This window comes from Thermobia domestica, chromosome 3 (genome assembly GCF_964235325.1).
Source record: "Thermobia domestica chromosome 3, izTheDome1.hap1.1, whole genome shotgun sequence".
Lineage (NCBI taxonomy): Eukaryota > Metazoa > Arthropoda > Insecta > Zygentoma > Lepismatidae > Thermobia > Thermobia domestica.
In genome coordinates this window covers 259684816-259698497 of record NC_137456.1, presented here as the reverse complement: position 1 = coordinate 259698497, position 13682 = coordinate 259684816, and the positions used below count along the sequence as shown (strand labels likewise).

Genomic DNA, 13682 nt, shown 5'->3' with positions numbered 1-13682 from the left:
TACCCCCAAAATATTCTCTCTTGGGGAAAACCAATTTCAGCCTACCCTTCCCCTGAGTGTAGCTATGATGTCATTTCCCACACCATAGACACATCACACAATTAGTTGCTCGTTTTATTTTCTTACTTTATAAGACTGCAGAAACCAAACCCTTATTTCATAAATGTTCTAGTGCTTTTACGGTATTATTCAGTAATATAATATTTTCAAATTGCTCCTAATTTCGTGTAGTAAGTCATTTGTTAGCGAACAAACATTTTTTTTAGACATCTCGCTATTAGCGTGTGATGATTCACTATTCGATTACTTGGTTAGATGGTGTTTAGCGTCATGTTTCAGCATTGCGGCTATATGAGACATCAACGGTACCCATCCCCCATATGGTCTTTGACGCGCCCCTAGTTTTTTTTTTCTTTCTGATATACCTTTCCACAAAAACAAAGCAATGGCTGGCTACCTTTTAAGTTTAAACAATTCTTTTCTCTTCTTTAACGCTAACTTCCCTTTTTCCGCAATTCATAACTGATAAAAATTAGATGAACTAACTCTATGAATGGCCCATAATTAGTAAAAATAAATGTTCGAAGACGTGAATTTACAACGCCTCCCCCACTCCCACAAAACAAACACTTATTTTTTGTGAATAGTTGTAATCACGTTCATTAGAAGTTGACGTTTTGCGATTTGCATCTCTTTCAGCAGCAAGGCTATATGAGACATGAACCTACAATTTTACGTGGGATCCGAACTACATGAGCTCGCGCCGGAATCGAACCTGGGTCTCCCACGCTAAAGGTGTGTATGCTAACCGCTTGGCCACGAGGAAGCTCAGCTCTTTAGAGAAGATACGAGGCAGTTCCAATGCATTATTCTTAATTTCAGACAAAACTGTACAATAATTTTAGACAGGAAATAACATTAGTTGAAATATTCGCGTCCCCCGGTCAGGGTACTCCCCTCTGGGCACCATTGTGAGACGTGGACCTACAGTTTATGGTGAAATTCCAACACTTCAAATTCTAAGGCTCTTCCGAACGCGAATCCCTGTGCACCAAAGGCTCGCGCGTTATTAATTAGTGCAGCGGAGAGGGCAGTCGCTAGTGGAATAAATGTTCAGTTTCCTACAGTAAGCTACATGAATGTTATTCGAATAATAGTATAAAAATTAAGTAATCATTGAATACGGGTAGGTGTTAGTATTATTATTAGACTAAAATATATTTGATTAACGCGAGAGAAATTACTCTAATAAGGAACAACATTCGAACAACTTTTATGAGTAATTGGGAGTTACATCTTTCCGGTTTACCTCTTACAAGGAACGGATATGAATCTGTCATTCGGACATCCGAATCAAACCTAGTCCATTCGATAAACATAACAAAGATATGTTCATGCACAAAAAATTAGGTGCCATGGACAACTGAGTATGTCCCTGGGGCCCATTAAACGTGTTAGTTTAAAGAAAATCGTAGACTCGCAGTGAAATAGCTATTAAATCAACACTGTTCATTGGAAAGTCATAGTTTCTAGTTCATTCTCTTCAGCATGAAACAAGCTTTCCAGAGGTACTATGTACTGGGGCCCATAATGTACTTGAACACGGAAAATTGGAAGAATGTCGGGAAAATTCCCTCCAGAAATCTCTCCCATCAACTTTAAACCCCTATGGAGTGGCACCGGGTAAACGTACACAAATCAAACGTCTCTCGAAAAATACTATAGGGAATAAGAAATGTGTACCAAGTTTTGTATTGATAGACGGAATAGGTATGAGGAAAAAGCTTGAATACCAACACACGCTTTCCGCTCATACCTATTCTGTCCGTTCCTTGTTAGTTCCTGAAACGCAAGTAATAGATGTCTTATTTAAATCTGTCAAAGTGACTGACAAATAAATAAGCCTACTCCTGTTAATTTCAGAAAAATACATTTTATCTTCTCTTGTTATTCAACTGTTAATGTATTTCTCATGTTGCAAACCCCTTCTCCACAAACAACGATAGTTTATAGTTTTAATTGTAAATATGTAGGCGCCGACCCCCCCCCCCCCCATGGTAAGATCAAAGTAAGATGTTTTTCAACTTAGACATTTCAGATTATAATATTGTGAAACATGATAAAACCAAGCATAAAACTTTCAACTGTTTTTCGGGAACGAACTATAAAGTATATGGTCAGTAATGTCAGAGCTGTGAGACTCTAAGATTAAATATAACAGTTTTTGCATAATAAAATTTTGGATTTTTTGCACTTGGATGAAAATATAAAGAGTTCTGTAACAGGCAGACGATCAGTCAGTTATTTCCAACTAAATGTTCTGTAACGTCACAATCTGCTATTCCCCTTCTGAATAGAGCTCCCTCGTGGCTAAGCGGTTAGCGTACGCGCCTTTGGCGTGGGAGACCCGGGTTCGATTCCCGGCGGGAGCTCATGTGGTTCGGATTCCACGTTAATCAGTAGGTCCACGTCTCATATAGCCTCGCTGCTGAACGGGACGCTAAACTAAAATCAACTCAACTCCCCTTCTGAATAAACCACATAGATAGACGAAGGAGCAGATAGGACGTGAAGAAAAGAACAACGGTGACAGACAAACAAGAACATCGATAGCATTGTTGATGATTCTGCAAGTGTCTACTATTCTTGTGTCAATGACCAGGAGTACACTACCCACATTTACGTACTCCATTCTCCTATCGTATCCCCCTCTCTTCCTTTGATCTAATGCCCCTCTCTGATTGTAACAGAAGCCTATGCTACTACGTGACTGGCCAGTTAGGGGGGAAAAAACTTCAAAACCCTATTGACGCAACTACTGCGTCTACGCTGTAAACCCCAATAACTCAATCTCTAATTAAGCTAGGAATATAATTTTGGAATCAATGTGTTCCTGACGGATGAATCTTTCCGCCAATATGTATTTTATGTATGTGGGGGTACCACGGCGGAAGGAGAAGGGTTAAGTTATTGCTTTTGTATTTTTGCATCAGGTTTTTTGGGGGTATACTCATAAAAATTGGTATGTAAAGCAACCATGCAATAACCTGTGTGTGTGCTTCTTGCTTATATGGAGGAGGAAGAGGAGGCAAAATTGACCATTTTTGGGGGTCTGTTTTTTTTTTTATGTAAATTACATGCATTTTCAGGACGGTTCCATATAAGGCGACTTCTACGAATAGGGCGGAAATTGCACAAATGTTACCTCGTTGAAATCTATGTTCCATAATCTTTCCAACGATGTATCAATCATGTCTCTGTGATAATTAGGGGGTTCACCAGAGACCCCAATGTGAGAGTCTACGATTCCGTTCAAATCCCTGTCAAGCGTTTAAAAGTTACTGAAACAATTCATTTTATCGACCCATGATTATGCCCTTCAGGCTAGGGAAATGGATGATCACGGAAAGTGAATGATGTTGGAAGAACTGATGGAACGAGAATATCGGAGGCAACGGGAATACCCCGAGAAAACCCACCAACACGATGTTGTCCATCACAAACTTACTTGGTTAGGTATCGATCCAGGAACCTTACGCACCAGAGGTAACCGGTCTACCACTGAGCCACTATGCCCCATCATTAGCCAGTTAGAAATGACTGATCCACGTCTTTTAAAACACTGAAGTTGAATGATACAGATGGGCCATTCCGTTCACTTCATTCGTTGTCCACTTCAGCTTCAGACACTTCGATCTCATTTACTCACGCCACCTCGTAACACCGTAATTTTATTACTCATCTCGACTCGTCAAAACATCCCATAATATCCTCTCAATGTAACACCTATACGGTGTTATTCGCCCACTGAAAATGAAGATAAGGGAGATTAGAACCAGTCCTCATGGAGGGTTAAGTTCACGATTTCATCGACCTCCCAACAAGAGTAACTGCAATTAACCTCAGTTTAAAAGGAAAGTTAAAATCACTGTGGTACGATTGAGTATTTATTCATCCTGTAGACTTTGTGATTTCCAAAGCAGACAGTTGTCTATCTTTTTTAAAAATAAATTTGATTATAAGCGAGTGCACACTGTTTATTTGACTACTGCAATGTGTTAAAAATATCTTCCACACTTTTCGAAGCTAAAATTAGTGAGTTGTCAGCCACGTCTAATAGTGAATTGCTTGCTTGTCTTCAAATCTAAACAACCAGAATAATTTTTGGCAACTTTCTAATGCTTGGGTTTCGCACACATGCGACTTAACCAAGATCTACTAACATTGGTACTACATTCACTATTAAACCTTTCTATATGCACAGTCGCACACACACACATAGAGACAAAAGGTAAGTTTCGTGAACTTTTCACAAGAGATTCTGTTATCTGAATAAAATAGCTTTGCTTGGGCTGATGTGTTCTTGTGATCTTTATCTTATATTTATCACCGATCTTTTATATTATTACAAGTCGAACCTGTCCTGTTTACAAAGTGTACCGTTCTAATATGAATGTGAATCTCCTTCCCGCTTCTCACTATATCTGTAGAAACCCATTTACAGGCATAAATAAAAGACAGGAAGACTCTCAAGAGGGAGTGAATTGCTATAGACACATATACAAATGTGGTATTTTAATATATAGAATGTTGAGGAGTTTGTGGCGAATTTGGATAAGTGATTGATGATACCAAATACAAATATTTTTTTCTTTTAATTCCATATCCAAGTACGCCTCATGGTGGGTTCCACAAGCATTCGAATTTGCCACCTTGCAACAAGTTTTATCATTCAGATTAAACCCAAGCGTCTGAAATGTCCGTCAACCCGCAATACGTTGCTCCTCTACTGGTTGCCTTTCACAAGGGTATCAACCTTAATATCCTAGTGGCAATATTAAACTAATAGTCAAACAACGCCTAAAATCTGGAACAGAAAAATAAAAAAAAAAAAAAATAAATAAATTTTGAGTTAGAACTGGTAAAACATGAAATTTGGAGTCGACCAGCAAAAACGGCGCGTTTCTACAGCTTGTGGATTTTGAGATCTCATTGTTGAAAAGAACCAGCCACAAGCATATAAACTTTTCTGACCACAAATATATAAAACTAGCATTTTAATACATAAACTAGCTGAACCTGCGCTCCCTACACAGCGCATCATTCGCATATGAGCATAAATATCCTTCTCATTCCTCACAAAATCTGTACATGTCCCTTTCCCGACATAAGTGAAAGACGTCTTGATAAAAAAAAAAGAAGAAAAAGAAAAAGAAATCAGCAAGGCGTATTATAAAGGGGAGATTTTATCGATTATTTTTTTCTCAATATCTCGCACCGTTTCCAAGATTTGAGCCTACATCCGGTTGGAGTTTCTAATTCATGCATGACCAGTGTTTTCTTTCTTCTTGCATGCAGTATGTAATAAGCAAATACATTACATACACAATTTGGCAGTTACATATGGTGTTCATTTGACAAAACAATCCAAAAATAAAGATCCATCTTACACTGGAGAAATTGTTATCTTTCCTTTTTCATTATTTGGCCATGAAACAAACGCCTGAAATATATGCAACCCCTACATACAACAGTGTTGTGTTGGAATGTATAATGCATAGGATATGATGTTTTAGTTTTTTTTTATTTCAACGCTTTCAGAGTACCCTTAAAAATGTAATAAAGAAATAATGGCCATGTTTTTTTTTTTTTTTTTTTTTTTTTTGTTTTTTTTTAAAAGATTCAATTAGAACTGGACAATCTACACAAAGTTTCCAGTCGATCAGTTAAAACTTGATCTTTCTAGAGCCTGTAGTTTCCGAGATCTCATTGTCGAAAGGATTGACCACAAATGAAAAAGATCTAGTTAACTAATTTATTTAAAGTAGAAATACACATACTCAAAATGTTTGTCTCTGTTAAACGTGAAATCACACATAACCGTAAATGAAAGATTTGAAAGCCAAAGTTATAGGTTGGAGCTCAGTCGCTTTTAATTGCTATTGTAGCGTTTTAATAGATAGGCCTAGATTATATTATTATCCAGTAATAGTAGTAATATTTATATCCCATACTTATGCCCTTGAGGGTAACGGACATGGATGACTAGTGAATGATTATACAAGAACTGGTGAAATGACAATGTGGGAGGAAACGAGAGAACCCTGAGAAAACAGACGAACACGATGTTCTCACCACAAACACACATGGTCTGGGATTGAATCAGGGATCCTTCACCACAGAGCTGATGAGTTTAACCACTGAGCTATCGTATTCCTGACTACTAGGAGTAGCAGTAATAATATTTCTTATCCAATTCACGTCTCTCATAAAGATTCATAAGCATATATCCTTCTATCACAGCTTTAACGATAACATTAACTTAAATAATTAAAAATATAATTATATATTCCTTAAACATAATACTTAAGATTCAGTGTCGTGCGCAAAAAGGATTACGTAGTTTTGACCCCTGTTTTCTACATTATGGAAAGAAATAAACTTTTACTATATTTATATGAATAAGAAACCGCCCACGTTGTAAAGAGATATGAACTTGGGTATTTAAACATCTTTAATTACATCCTGCTTACGCCGCTGCTTGGATTAATAAATACATCATCTTGACCATTGGGAATGAAGAAAATATGAACGTTTTGGTGTTCCACAATTATGGCCTTTACATTACAGAATGTGCGCGATCTCCAGTTCGATTTCCGATGAGGACACTCGGTCGAAAAAGTGTAAAAGCACTTTCAGCCAGTCATCCTGAGTGTGGTTTCCCTCATTCCCACTACGCAAATGCTGTGATGGTACCTAACATATAGGTCCCAGACCGCTTCCTTCCCTCCCTTTCCTCGGATAGTGTGATTGTCGATTCACGTTATTCCCCACACATGACGGGTTAACACGACCACAGATGCAGAAAGCCCAGAAATCTAATTCCTAATCCTAACGTTACAGAAGATAGATGATAGAATTGGTGAAATAATATTTGCCCACAAAGCTCACATCATCTGAGATTGAACCATGGACCGTTCACAACAGATGAGTGAGATCAATTACTGAGCCACAGTAACCTTATTGTTCACTGAGGTTGGGTCCAGGTTTGGAGTAACGAACTTCACTCAACCTCAAAACTGTTTGACATCAAACATATTTGCGGAGTATTGACGATGCTGAATAGTGCCATTTTTGTTTTCTCCCATTGATTTATATGGAGGATTATTTTTCTATTTTCTTTGAAATGAACAGGAATTTTAATGAACTGATTTTACTAATTTCTTCTTGAAGTCTAGCTAAATTTTCTTTGCTTCTTCAAAATTATTTTCGTTATGTATAAATTTAATATTACTTAAATCCAATTTGTTTATTAAATACTGAAATTGTATAACAAAATTTATTTTTCCCGAAGTAAGGGACACTTAACGAGAGTTGAAGAAATCAGTATAGTAAAATCATTAAAATTGCAGTTTCCTTCAAAGAAAATAGAAAAATAATCCCCCATATAAATCACTGGGAAGAAAACAAAGATGGCGCAGGTATTCCACATCGTTAAGCCCTTCCTTAAAAAAAGAAAAATGTCGACACAACCGCTACAAACAGCAACTGAATGTGAGTTTAATAGGAACAAGAATTTCGGAGAGTACAACGAAGCAAAGTATCGTTTTGAATGCGTTCTCTCAGGAACTGTCAACAATGCATAAAGAAACAGGAACTAACATTAGGACTTGAAGCACAAATATCAAATTACAAAAACAGCAGCAGCATCAAGTATCTAGAGACATGAATTTTTCATAGCCCAACGTAACAAATGAAAGGAGGAAATGTTACAAGGTATGAGAAACAACATAAGGAAGTAAGTAGCCATTGAGCAAATACTTTTTGTTAAATCTCCGCTAACAGTAGTTAAGTGAGGGAAGCTCTCTCTCTCTCTTTCAACAGCATCAACGAGGGCCTCGCTTACTTTACCACCAAGGTCGCACGCGGGAAGAGTTCGTCCTTGAGGCGTGATGGAGACTAATCACCATGGATGCCGGAATTCCAGCATTTAACCAATGACCTCTTGTATATCTACACATCTCAATATCTGTCAACTACTCAACATAGAGTTGCTTCATTTGTTATCCAATGGTATTTAATATTAAAAAAAAAAAAAAAAAAAGTGACCACACGGCTGTCAAAACTCGAAAACTTCCTAAGCTGAGGTCAGCATTATCGTTCCAACAGGGACAGTGGCCCTATTTCATCTTTCCGTTCGTGAATAAATATTGTCCCCGTAATTAGCCAATTTCCTTCTATAAACTTCCAATCCAAGGTTTTTCCCATTTTCCTTCACACTTCCACAAGTATATCCACTATAAATTGACAGTTAAAATCTTACTACGAATGGAAGTTTTAAACTAATTTTAGCAGCAGGATTTAACGTATTCCTATCATTAAAAGGTCGATGAAAGTTCATGCCGGAAATTTATGTGCAAAATTTGTTACCCTCTCTCTTCCATCTGTTACCAATGTTTTGCTTATATAAAAACGAAATGAATTTTTTGAGTTTAAAACCCCACGATTATGCCTGTTACGCTAAGGGAGACAATAATTAAAACAAATGAATGACGATGGAAGAATTGGTGAAATGAAAAAGTGAGAGGAAACGGGAGTGCCCCGAGAAAATCCATGAGCACGATATTGTCCACTACAAACTTACTTGGCCGAGGATCGAACCAGGGGCTTCACGCACCAGAAGTACACGCTCTACCACTGAGCCACCGTGTCCCTCATTATGCTTATATAATTATATTTCTCATTTCACTTTTTTTTTTTTTTTTTTTTTTTTTTTTTACAGCTGCATAACAAATTAAATGTGTACACATTTATACTTCACTAAAAATAAATGAAATCCTTTATGTCTTACGACTATGTTGTTTATCCTAAGGGAGATGGACGATTAACGAAAATAAAAGAATGCTTATGAAACAGAGTTAATGAGAAAACGGAAGGACCGCCAGTAAACCCAAACCCACGATGTTGTCCACCGCACTTACATGGCCTGCGATCGAAGTAGGGAGGCATCACACCACAATGGAATGCCGTCACTAAGCCACAGTGCCCTTTTCTACTTTATTATTTTTCGTCATATATTAGAGCGCCCCCCCCACTTACTATGAATTTAATCTAAATTAGTGGATTTTATAATAAATTAAATTAAATCTCTTGGTTACATCCCACGCTTACGAATGATTAATGACAATGAAAGCCTTCGATAGAATTGATGGAAAAATGAAATGAAATGAAATCTGAGTTTAACGTCCCAAGATTGTAACCTTTAGGGTACGGAAGACGATAATTAACGCAAGTGAATGATGATGGAAGCATTGGCGGAATGATAAAGTGGGAGGAAACGAGAGTACCACAAGGATGTCGTCCACCACAAACTTACTTGGCCGGGGATCAAATCTGGGACACCACGCACCAGAGATAAGCACTCTACCACTAAGCCACCGTGCTCCCAAAGAATTGGTGGAATGAGATAACCTACAGACATGATATTGTCAATCATAAATGTATATGTCCTGGGAACAATCACTCCAGATTCCTATTATTACTCTATTACCGAGCGAAGTAGCTCAAGTGGTAGAACGTTGGCTTCGCATTCGGGAGATCGTGGGTTCGATTCCCGCTGCCGACCACCCTGGCTGGGGTTTTCCAGGAGTTCCCTCTGTCCTACCAGGCAAATGCCGGGATGGTACCGACTAAAAACAGTCCCTGGCCGATACCTTCCCAAATCCTTTCCATTGTTGTTGTTAGATATCCAGTATAAAATGGATTCTGAGCTGTATCTGGTGATTGTTAAATAAATAAATCTTTACCATGTCACCCTGCCAGCGAAGGAACTATATAGTTTTTTGTGTGGGGGAGGGATGATTCTTTTTTAGTTTTTCGATGATAAACAGGACGCCAGCATTTATCCACCTCTAATCAGGAGGGACTGCTAAGTAGATTAGAAATACGGTAGCTTTTTTATTTTTGAATAGAGCACTCAATAAACAAGACCATGTAGACGAAATAAATGCAGGATCGCGCTGTAATTTATAGAATATAAAAGTGTTACGTATACTATACGCATCACTAGGAAAATCCACACACAGTTACACGTGCAAGCTGTAATTCATGCAGACAGTTTACTCTCATCCTGGCAAACATCACTGTACAGTATATAAAACTAGTTACGCAGGATAATAGGAGAGGTAAATGGATATAAGGTTGTGATGGTTCTGTAGCAGCAAACTTTTGCATTTACTTACGCGTTGAAAGCGATTTAAATCCCAGATTAACAAGACTTCAAAGCTAATAAATGTCGTACGCTAAACGATTTACAATTTAATGTCCACTTTCTGCACCACCTTTCTCTATGAACAGGTGTACATTTAAAACAGTTACATTGAGGACACTGCTTCAGGCTTCACTAACTTCACCTAAAAAAATTTCTTATCTAGGCAACAGCCGCTGTTGCATTACATAGAGAAAAAATGAACAGGAAAAAAAGTCGAATTTCGTCGCTTTACGAGAACCTGCCTGCACAGCAGTCGTTTAGGTACTGAAGCTAACTCCCGTGTTTACGCATAGCCATGGGCAGGTTCCAAGTTCTCATCTATAGTCACCGTTTGCGTGGGTATCAACTCAAGGGTCGAGGGGGGCGCTATCCTCGCACCGTACGTGCCAAGAGAATGCAGCCGAAGTGGTTTGAGAGAGCTGTATACTCTTAAGCGCCTGCATGAGTCACCCAAGGCAAGAAAGCACACACGAACGGACGGTGAAACAGCACAACAGATTTACAAATGAGGTTTTTACAATACAAGTATTAAAATGTGCGTCTTATGTTACATTGCGCAAACCAGTGAAGCAACAACGTCTGGCGTCACAGCGGCAAGGACTTCGAGACGTTTCGAAGTTAGTTTTCATAGAGAATAAATAGACATTATTCAGTAGTTTGTAACTTCTTATCTAATAGGTTTAGTCGTATCTTAGCACTTAGCTAATTTGGAAACTTCAATTCAACTGCTTTGTATTATCGAAATTAACGTTGTCAATTAAGAATTGGACGGATGTATACGGAATCGAACTGCAGATTTTCGCCTGTCAGATGAATTTCTCGATAATTCAGTCAGCATTTTCACCTTACCTGTACACAACTACATTTCACGCTGGTAATATTATGTAATTATTGTGTATTTATTTGACAAAGTTCCATATAGTCCATGAAGCCCATTTGTATTGGAATTGAAACAACAGCAGTGGGATCTTCATCATATATATTCTGCCATTATTGATAGGTCATTTGCTGCAACTGAGAAGTTTCCATGCTATGCACCACAGTCTTCTGCTAGCCTCTTCGTCCTCACGTACGATTTCTCTGTTTTGATATGGTCCATTAAATGTAGTCTCCTTCACCCTCTCCCTCTCTTTCCTACCACCATACCCGCTAGCACGTCCCTCATAATACAATTTCTTCTTATCCAATGTCCCAAACAGTTTCTCTTCCTATTCTTAATAATATCTCAAATTGTTCTTTTCACCCCTACCATTTCTAACACCCTTTCATTTGTTTTCCGCTCGACCCACCTAATTCTTTCCATTCTCTTCTACACCCACATTTCGAAAGCATCCAGTCGTTTTTCATTTTTCTTGCGTAATATCCATGTTTCTGATCCACACAGCACAATACTCCACACGAAATAGCAGTGGAAAAGGAAATGAAAATAAGTCACATGGGGTCTACAGTAAAATATATCATCTAGGAATTTCTCGTGCTGAAACGGAGAAAAATCTTGAATCAGAGAAACGGTCCCACGGGATTCAAAACCGAGACTCTCCATCTATGATGCAAGAACGTTAATCTCTTAGCACATGCCCGCTCGCTAAATAGTTAAATGATGTTTCAATAGTTATGGTAATTGGGTAAGTACAAAGCGCTGATGTCAACAAAATTTAAAATTTTAGCAAAAGTAGATTTAGAATTAGATTGAACTATATTCCAAGGGTGTTAGCCCAGGATATATGCCCCTTCCTCTTTCTTAACCTTTCCTCTGCAAATATGGCAATACACTCTTACAATTTTACAGCGAACTTAGTCTACTTTACAACACTCTTAATTTTATGATAGGGAGTACATGGTCCACTTTACACAGTCTAGGCATACATGTATGAAGGCATTCATACTGCTTTCTACATTGTGTAAAATGTAATTTTCGTCTACTGCAAAATGTCAGTGATTATCAGTACTTCAAAGTATCAACTCGGTGTCTCATTCATCCTATTTTTCCTATGAGAACACACCTATTTCATCACTAGAACTTGTAGATGTCATTGGTAAAACGCATTTTATAGACAAAGGGAAAGTATCGACAATGCGAAGTGTAATCTTACATCATTACCAGAAGTTGACAAAGCTTTTGTTGGATTCGTCTTAAGACATGAATAGAACAAAGAGAGAGTGGACACCAATCAAGTCAACGTTTAGTACCTTAACAAAAAAAAAAAAAAAAAAAGTAGGCAGTACCCATCATTTGGGAAGAAAAACTAACGGAAGCTAATATATTCTTTGTTTTCTGTGGTGATCGATGATTTCCGGTTATTTGTGTAGTTGAAGCGTAGCGAAGCTTGTCTGAGAAATAGATCAAACGAGTTCACATAATTATCTAATCTACGTCTCCTTTATGATCTCAAAGCACTCACGACATCATAAAACCATTAACTCTCCATCACTGAAAATTTGTACCAAATCGCACTTTCGTTACTAAATAATGAATTTAAAAACACACTGAAGGATAAAATTTTTCAAGATATAGTAATGATTTCTCGATATGGTATCGTATAATACTTTTCAGATATCTCGCCACTTCCTATCCTATATTCTTCCATATATAGGGTGTCCAATATACAATGCAGCCCGAAGTTTGGGATAGTAGAACTTTTGAACCTGAAGCGATACATAAATAATGGTTATACCAAAATGAAACCTTGTTCATGCATATACAGTATTTTTAAATTAGAAAGCAATGACTGAAGTACACTAGGAACCACACAGTGTGCCAGATGTAACCAAAGGTGTAAATCAATTGCTTTGCAAAACATGTAAATTGATTCATAACTCATACGTATGGATTTCTGTCGTTAATATTCAGTTTGTTTAGTTGGAGTAGCCTGGAAACTATGGAGTATAAAAAATATTTTTTCATTCCCACCGATAACTAATCAGGTGAAGCCTCTGTAAGGAGGAACTAGGGAAATCGTAGTTTTCATAAATTAACCCTCTGAATTGACAATATTGCTGATGTTTCAGTGCATCAAAAGGTGTGTGAAGGATCTGTCTACATTATACAATTCCTGAAAATAATTGAAAAGAAACTTTGAAATTATCATGATAAAACTTTTACTTACATGCACCCGACAACACTGCTTCTACCACGCAATGAGTTATCAGTGAGTGCTACAGCAGATGCTTGAAGTCCCCCGTTTTGATTCAAACACTGGTTTACACGTTTCACCATATTGACAGCAACTTTACGAAGAGTAGAAGCGTTAATACCTCAATGGTACTGCAAATGTTCGTTTTCAAGTCTTGTATAGTTCGAGAATTGTTCTTGTATACCTTTTGCTTTAAGTAGTCCCATAGAAATGAATAGCAGTGTTGCCGGGTACATGTAAGTAAAAGTTTTATCATGATAATTTCAAAGTTTCTTTTT

At 37.7% G+C, this 13682-nt stretch overlaps 1 protein-coding gene across 4 annotated transcripts in view; it reads right to left on the bottom strand.

Moving 5' to 3' along the window:
• smash (smallish) overlaps positions 1–13682 on the bottom strand; it is a 357062-nt gene that overhangs the window by 218094 nt on the left and 125286 nt on the right. Inside the window, exon 1 of one of the 4 annotated variants that reach the window (XM_081752340.1) lies at positions 10242–10475. The exons of the other annotated variants lie outside the window; for them this stretch is intronic. The gene's annotated coding sequence lies outside the window, so the exon portion shown is untranslated. Of the gene's footprint in view, positions 1–10241; positions 10476–13682 lie in introns of those variants that run through there. 4 annotated transcript variants of the gene reach the window in all.